Source organism: Larimichthys crocea, chromosome II (assembly GCF_000972845.2).
Source record: "Larimichthys crocea isolate SSNF chromosome II, L_crocea_2.0, whole genome shotgun sequence".
NCBI lineage: Eukaryota > Metazoa > Chordata > Actinopteri > Sciaenidae > Larimichthys > Larimichthys crocea.
In genome coordinates, this window is record NC_040012.1 from 5,398,246 (window position 1) to 5,407,760 (window position 9,515).

A 9,515-nucleotide genomic window follows, 5' to 3' on the forward strand; every position below is an offset into this window, starting at 1 on the left:
AGGAGAGGAAGAGCTTTGGTCCAGGCTGTGATTCAGCATCAGTAATATTCAATATCTAAATGTACAACATCACGTTACATTCATCATTTTTTTTCAAAGCAACCAACAGTCAGTGTATTGCAGTTTGAATGTTTTTAGGAAAAGTTTGTCTGTTTTTGTGCAAAAAAGTGTAAATATCATAAATAAATGGGAAATAACTCTTTAAATTTTTACAGTCGTTTTCTGTATTTTAAAAATCGTATCCAAAACTCTGTGAAATTATGAACATTATCTGTAAATTAACAACCAAACTGTTATTTTAGGAATTTTGCCAATAATATGTGCAGAAATATTACTATATTATTATTATGTATGCACAATGACAAATAACTATGTGTAATTAAATATGTTGTTCATTATATGTGGAAGTATTTTGAAGGCAAAATCTGAGAAAATCTGTAAAAACTCGTTTCCATATTTACAGAAAACGTTCCTTCTGCACCCTGGAGAACAACAACTGAGGATCAACGGACACGTGCAGAGGACAGAAACTCCTGTCAACTCGTCAGCTCTTGTCTTGAGGTGTTATAAGAAGTCATTGCTTCGTTTTAAGGTGTCAACCAGCTTTCAGCGTTCAACATAATGTAAGAAATGATTGTACAAATAATGTTCATTATTATGAAAGTAAGAAACGAGTTCTATCAGTGTTTAAAGAGTCTAGACACCAATGAATGAAGTGGATTCATCCATTATCCACATAAACAACAAGGAAGCAACGAGCTATAACTGTCTCTCATCTCATATTGACATTGGTGCTAAAAATAAAATGTATGATAGTGAATGCAAAGAGTTGGTCTACAAATAGCAGTTATCAAAATATGACTCTGAATCTGGATAAAATATGAAATAATTCAGTCAAATTCAGCACTAGCCAATCACATAAATATGCACCGTATGTCTATGCTGTACATGTAGCAGTTATGAATGCTACACGCATACAGTGATATGCTACTCTTACACACTTATACATGCATTAAACATTAAAGCACTGAAATGTAGGTTAGAAAAATGCTCCAGCTGTGTTGTTTCTGCAGCAGCGGGAGACAAACTGAGCTTCTAGTCATGCAATACTTTTATCTTCTTTGTGTCTCCTGCTGGTCTGCAGGCGGAAAATGAAAAAAACAAATCAAGCAAATTCAGTACAACTTTCATTTCTTCTTTATGTACACATTTACTGTGTACAGGACTCAATCAGAGTCATTGTGGCAGTCCTTTCCTCTGTAAAAACAGCACAGACCTTTATTTATAATGCCACTTTCTTACTGTGGGTGATAAAATTTAAGAGACTGACCATGAGGCACATTACCAAAAACAGCCACTGTCAAACAAAAAACGTAGAATTAAAAAGTAATTTGTCGTTAATGGCATAATACTTAAAAATAAGTTTGATTGTTAATTTAGAGAGAATGTCTTTAATTTTACAGAGATTTGTATAACATAAAAAAACAAACAGGAAACTACTGTAAAGATTATTTTAAGTTATTTTCCATGAATTAATTTACAGAGTTTGAATGTAAACTTACACATTCATGTAAAACTAGTAACATTTACCTCAAAATTACAAAGGAATGTGTTAAATTGTTAGTATTAACATTTATATAATAAGCCACATATTTATCACAGATAACTGCTGTAATTTTACAGACATAGATACAAAATAATGTATGAATAATAATGAAACTTTTCTGTCATAACACGTAAAATAACAGTTTGGTTGTTAATTTGCAGAGTTTTGTGTACACTTTAAAAAAAAAACATAAAACAACTGTAAAAATGAATTTTCCATAAATTTACTGTTTTACAATTCTCCTTCTCGCCTCGATTCGTCCCCAACAGAGACACAAAACACCAACAATCTGCCAGTTCTAATTTAAAAGTCATTAAGATTTAAGTAGAAACTCGATCAGATTTAAAATTCACAGATTCCACAAATCAGTCTTTGTTTTATCGAGGCAGAAAAAAAAGTGTATTGATGTAAGTTGCGAAAATAAAACAGCAAAGTAGTTACTCAAAATCTGATGGTTATATCTGAGAGAAGCTTCGTGTTAGAATATTATTTCTAATTATTTCAAATTTCCTGCCGGAGGTCAGAATATTTTTTTTTCTTCTTTTTTAGCTACATCAGCTTCTTCATCTAACTCTCTCGCTCTTTTTACAGACTCATGCTGTGCAGCCATACTTTGTTTAAACCCACAGAACTTGATTTTAAACTCTAGTCGACATCCAAAAGTTTCCAAAGACGCCAAATATGTCGAGCTGAACTACAGCACATGAGCAGAATATGTGCATGTGACGCTGTCAGATGATTTCAACAACCTTGATGATATTAAACGGGAAAACTGGATTTTAATTGTCAAAAACATCAATAATGAAGCACGGAATACAACAAAGAAACAAGATAAGAGGTTTTTATAGAGACCTGCTGCTCCAGTTAACTGTTCACTTCACTGTTTTGCATCATAATGCCACTTTTGCATAATCTTCCCACTTTACTTTACTTTGATTAAGAGCAGCTACTTAATCCCTGCCAATCACCTTCCTCAGCTTGATAATCTGAGTGACATCCAAACTTAGATGCAAATCGTTCCCCAACAACATTTCATTGTTGCTATCATCACATTTCATCAGCACCCCTCCTCTCCGGCCTTTGCTGTGTTCCAGTCCTCTTGCTTTGACTGACTCTCTCTTCAGCGGCTTAGCGAGATGCTGCACCTCTTTGTTTATCTCCAGGTGTGCCGGGCCTTGCCTGGACATTGCTTGTGCTTATCACGTGCTTTCAATCATCCCGGGGTGTAAGGAAATCTGAGCACAGCAGAGTGAAAGGGAGTGAAGGCGGCTGTAACTCCTGTGCAGGATTATTCTGCTGCTGGAGACGTGAATTTGATTTAAAATCGCGTACACGCGTGTGAGCAGGAGTACAAGATGAAAATACATGTAGATGAACAGTTGCTGTGTGTTTTTTAGCCATGCTAGAACATTTTAAAGGTGCAGTGTGATCTGATTAGAATAAGGCAGACATAGAATATAATATTCATAAGAGTCTTTTTGGTTTTGTTACTTATAAATTCTCTAAATACTGACTCTAGACGGGGCCTTTCAAGTGTTGTTTCTTTACAGTGGGAAGATGAGGTGATATCAACTAAAGACATAAATATTTTGTTGCGACTTTAAAAGAATAGTTCAGCATTATGAGAAATCCTAAAGTTATGCAGGATTAAGAGCGTGGACGTTTTGACTGACAGGTGAGTGTCGTCACAGCTTGTTTGAGCGACCAGGCGTCGTTCAGCACCACCTCACAAGATCCACGTCTTTGCAGATTTCCAGATTACGGGTAGGTTTTATGTGCTTAAACTTCTTAATGATTGAACAAATGATTCAAATGTGTTAATTAGTAAAATTTTGAGGTGTTGGCCTGTCAGTACAACCCTGATTCCAAAAACCTTGGGATGTTTTGTGATCTCGTCTTTGAACTGTATTTAAGTGACTGTAGGTAGAAAAAGAATTTGCAAGTCAGAGGTTTATGTTGGATCTCTGCTCTAATTAACTGCCTAACTCGACACTGTGAGAAGTTTTTTCCTGAAGGGTACATACGACCAGAGGCAAACTGACACATTTTTATACCCTTAAAACATCCATTCATTTTCCCAAAACTTTTTATTTAAAGTAGTTTTATTTGTCTCTAATTGTCCAACTTTTCTGGAGTTTTAAGGCTCCTGAGAAATAAAGGACGGACATGAAACAGTAACAGTGGATTTGATGCCGAGTGGATGAAGGTGAGGTAACATTATGCGAGTGTGCGCACTCACTCTACCTGCAGAGAAATGTGCAGCTTTCTGATGTGTGCATCCATGTGATAGAAACAAAATATTATGGCAAAAATAATAACATGTCTATCATCTCCTCCTGCTGTTTTCCAGACATCTAAACTGTTAAGGTGAGATAAAGTGGATGTGAGACTTTAGCATCAGACAGACACAACAGAGAGGCTATTACAGCGTCTGATGAAAAAACAGATAGATTGTACTGTATTCCAGCCTGTGGCTAAGATCCCAGAGGGCAGAGAGAATGAAGTGCTCCTCAAAATGAGCTCAACATCCCAGCAAATAGGACACAGCAGCGTCCCTGCGCACTCCTGAGGCCAAACATTACACTGTACATTAGATCCATCTCACTGTTCCTCTGTAAAGAGCTGCTGCTGCAGCCTGCGGCCTCTCGCCGGCTTCTCCGGTCAGATTTGGCAGAGTCATCCGAATATTTGTGTGTCGTATTACAGAATTAACATATTTATGTTTCTCCGTCTTCATCTCTCTCTCTCTTATCTCAGTCCACACTTTCTTTGCCTGGTTAGATGTTGCAAAATAGTGCATCAGAAAGCATTGCGTGTGTTTGGGAGTCTAGCCATAAATTCACTACAGATGTGGTCTTCATAGAAAATGTAAAAAGATATTAAAGTCTGTGTAAAGTCAGAATAAATGTTCTGAGTTTGTCAGACCAAAGAAGAAAGTGTTATTAACCACCCAGCCAAATTTGAATGATTAAAAATATCAACAACTTTATGAAATCAGGTGTCAAAATCAGGTAAAAATGAACTCTCAGCTCCAGGACTGTGGGGGCGTTTTGAAGCGAAACGTGTCAGATGAGTTCAGAAAATGAACATGACTAACTTTGAAACACTCTGAGCTGAGATGAATTCATCTCTGTCTCTGTGTTCAGGGTGGCCTCAGCGTGTCATCGAGCCACCCTTTAAGGACCGCCCACAAAATCCTGAGACTTAAAACTGGTGAAAAACAGTTTGAACCTCTGACTCCACATTTCAGTGATATGTCATTAGTCAACCTTGGTCAACCTTGGTCAACCTTGGTCAACTTTAGTCAACTTTAGTCAGCCTTGGTCAACCTTGGTCAACTTTAGTCAACTTTAGTCAGCCTTAGTCATTTGGACATTTCAGTGATATATCGTTCAAAGTCTTTTCACGTGTTTTCAGCAACTATTGTCCAACGTATTTAATGTGTTTGGAAAGAAATCTCAGAATTGCCTTTACACAGACTTTAAACTGTTGATTTGACATTTCAAGGTGGCGTTTTATTTTTATATATTTTTACAGTACAAATACATGTTTTTTTACCATAAAAAGAAACACTGTTTTACCATACAATTAACATATGAATATCATATGAATGCTGTATAAAATAAAGGTTTGGTTTAAAATTAACAGTCTGTCATTTAAATACTACTTTATTCTGCACAAATTCCGTTAAAATGCTGCATATTTACGACTGTAGACTCTTTTTTACCGTTAAAATGCTGCATATTTACGACTGTAGACTCTTTTTTAAACCTTTGTGTTCATTTTGTTATTATGCAGAAAGTTTTCCAGCCTCCGTCCATCTGGTTTCTGTTTATATATGTCTCTTTTTTGTCTGTTTTAAGGCACCTACATGTTGCTTTCTGTAAAGTGTACTGTATTCTTGCTTTCTTGGATTCTTTAATTCCTTCCAGTCTATTTTCTCCCATCTTATCATTATGTGTGTGTGTGTGTGTGTGTGTGTGTGTATGTGTGTGTGTGTGGATGAGGGGTGCGTTAGTTTTATTGTTCTTCGTGAAGTCAGCCACCGCCACCAGGTCACGCTCGAGTGAAGTGGCGGGGAGTTTCATTACGCTGTGAAATAACGATCACGCTGTGATTAAGTTGATTAGATTCAATGAATATTTGAAAGGCGAATCAAATTGCTGATTAAATATTTACTGTGGTGGTTTCCTTCCTGACAGACGGTGAGATCATATCACATCTCCCAAATGACTCACTCTGCTGTACGGAGGGTCTTTGTGTCTTAGCACTACACTCCAACATCACAGAACTGTAATTATATGTTAATCAGGTTTAGTTTAATGAGGTTCATTTTTACTTAGGTAGTTGTTTACATGGGATCGTGTATCTATTGTGGTTTACAGTTATTATAATGCAAATATTCCAGAAGTGGAAACACCAACAAATATTCTAGAGACATACTGTTACTAACAGATATTTAATGAATCACTGCTGCAAGTGTTTGTGGAGAAAAGTAAAGATACTCCTCTGTAAGTATGATTCCAGCGTTCAATATCACACTTAAGAAGTACAGGAGGATTAGCTGAATGTATTTAAAGTATTTAAAGGAAAATATGAATACATGCACTGCTGTATATGTTTTATATACAGGAGTTTAATTCATTAGATGATTAATGGGCAGAGTATTAGAAAAAACAAACATCTTCTACCTACATTTGTAATCATTTCATCATCGTTTCTTTCAACTTTTATCTAATATTTGCTTCTTCTTTTATTTTGTTGGACCAAAAACAATGATTTAACAACTGTTAGCGTCTAAAACGTGATGCTTTTGTGTTTAATCAATGCAGCGTACTTTAAAACCGTATCACATATTGTTTCATGTCTAAGCTTAATTTGAAAAGTAAATTGTTGCTCCAGCTGTCAAATTAATGTACAGGGAATAAAATGTACAGCACTATGGAGCAGACAGTATAAAGTAGCCAGGTAGGCCACATTTAATACAGACATGTGTGTGTTTGTGTTTTCAGATTTGAATTATGGCTCCAAGACAGAGAGTATGAACCCAAACTGCAGCAATCAGTGCTAAAGCTTTTAACGTACCGTCTATCTAAATATATAAACCTGAGCTCAGATACAGAGCTTTAATAAATGTGTTTAAATGAATTAGTTTTATACATTTGAGGGCTACGATTGGTTAAATCATTTGTTATCTGTGACTGAGCTGACCTTAACGAGCTGCTTAAAGCTGCATTAAAGGAGACATGGATCACTGGCGGCTCCATGTGGCAGCAAGAGGTAACTGTGTGAAGCTCTTTGAAGTTATGTAGGCGTTAGAGATGCATGTAAAATGGCCAAGGGAGCTTTTCATGATCAAAACTTCCTCTTTAATTTCATTATATGTGTTATGTAGAAAGTTTTTAACAGAGTCCTGTGCACTGCATCAGTCAACACATAACAGAATGTCACCCACAGGAGTAGGTCAGGGTAAAGGAAGTTGCAGTTTTATGCTTTCTGTTGCCTTTCTGCATCTTTCACCCTCTCAGTCATGAATGTATGGCTGTATGTCCCTCTCCATCAGTGCCTTTGTATGTTACTTACAAAGGTTACTTGCTGAAATATCAGCTGCAGATCTAGTGGAAAATGTGGGAGGGAAGTGAAGTGAGGGAACTAGCAGAAATCTGGTGTGCAGTTACACTTTAATGATTGAACACTTAGGTTTGTTGGTTTATTATAACCTTTTATTTCCCGTTTTAAAACACTAACTCAATGTAAAAAGGACTTTGACTTAGTACACTGTTATGTCGTCACACTGTCAATATAACAGAATGATAAGTAATGAAACACACCCTGTTGATGTCATGCCAACCTGCTTCCACAAATTAACCACAGCTTGATAACCCCTCCTTCTTTGTGCTGATCTCAAACACAGCGAGCTCCACTCTGTGCTTATAATTACTTGTTCCCTCCCCTTCAGATCTACTGTTTAATGTGTGTGACCAACAGATGGTGACGTGCAAAACCTTGTGACAGAAACGCAAATTTAGATAAGAGCAAAAACTAGTTTCATTTCTGAGGAAGTCAAACTCAGACAGTCGTTGTCACAGAGAGCTGAAATGGCGCAGAAAGGAGCTCAGCTGGCCCGGGAAACTATTTCTTGTCCGATCTGTCTGGATCTACTGAAGGATCCGGTGGCTATTCCCTGTGGACACAGCTACTGCATGAAGTGTATTCAAAACTTCTGGGATGGAGAGGATGAGAAGAGAATCCACAGCTGCCCTCAGTGTAGGCAGACCTTCACACCGAGGCCTGTCCTGAAGAAAAACACCATGTTAGCAGCTTTAGTGGAGGAACTGAAGAAGACTGGACTCCAAGCTGCTCCTGATGATCACTGCTATGCTGGACCTGAAGATGTGGCCTGTGATGTCTGCACTGGGAGAAAACTGAAAGCTCTGAAGTCCTGTCTGGTCTGTCTGGCCTCTTACTGTGAGAAACACCTTCAGCCTCACTTTGAATCCTCTGCCTTTGAAACACAACTGGTGGAGCCCTCCAAGAAGCTCCAGGAGAACTCTGCTCTCGTCATGATGAGGTGATGAAGTGTTCTGCCTACTGATCAGCCGTGTATCTGTTATCTTGCTCTGTGGATGAACATAGGCCACGACACAGTCTCAGCTGCAGCAGAAAGGACTGAGGGCAGAGAGAGCTCGAGGTGAGTCGACTAAACATCCCGCAGAGAATCCAGGACAGAGAGAAAGATGTGAAGGAGCTCCAACAGGAGGTTGAGGCTATCAATCGCTGCTGATAAAGCAGTGAGGACAATGAGAAGATCTTCACTGAGCTGATCCGTCTCATGGAGAAAAGAAGGTCTGATGTGAAGCAGCAGGTCAGATCCCAGCAGAAACTGAGTGAGTCGAGTCAAAGACTTCAGGGGAAGCTGGAGCAGGAGATCACTGGCTGAAGAGGAAAGACGCTGAGCTGGAGAACTCTCACCCAGAGGACCACAACCAGTTTCTCACAAACTTTTTGACTACAAGCAAGATCATTTCAAGATTAGCAGATCACACCCATCAATCTGAGGTACTTTAGGATGTGACAGCTGCTGTGTCAGAGCTCGAGATAAACTACAGGAGTTCTGCGAGAGACAATGGACAAACATCTCACTGGACAGTGACGTGAAGTGATGTTTTATGCATAACAGAGCCAAACCAGGCTGAGTTTTAAAATTTCACGTGACTCACACTGGATCCAAACACGCAAAACACGCTTTATTATCTGAAGAGAACAAAAGTAATTTCTGATGACAAACAATTTTATCCTAGTCACCCAGACAGTTCACTATGTTCAGGTCCTGAGCAGAGAGATCTGACTGGACGTTGTTACTGGGAGTGGAGAGGAGGAAAGGCGAAGGAGAGTTTCAGTAGTCGTAACATACAAGACAATAACACTGTAAATGAAAGATTTGGAGATAATGATAAGTCTTGGCATTGGGTTTTTACAAAACTCGTTACATTTCAGACATAACAGTGTCCAAACTCCCGTCTCAGGTCCTCGTCCTCCAGATTGGAGTGTACCTGGATCACAGGCAGGTATTCTGTCCTTCTACAGCGTCTCTGAAACCATGACTCTCCTCCACAGAGTCCAGACCAAGTTCACTCAGCCTCTCTATGCTGGACTAATGCTTGATGCCCCCGATGGAAACACTGCTGAGCTGTATCAATTTTACAGTTAAACAGTTACAGAATAGAAAAAAGTGTGAGTGGGTGGCACTTTGGTATTCTATGCATAGTGATTTAACAGCTGAGCTGAAGCTTAATTTACTATTTAAATGGTTGTAATTATTGTGTCAATGTTTAATCTTCTATCTTCTGTCAGTTCTCCACTAGATGTCACTCTTTACATTTTTTCCACTATCACTCAGGTGAATCTA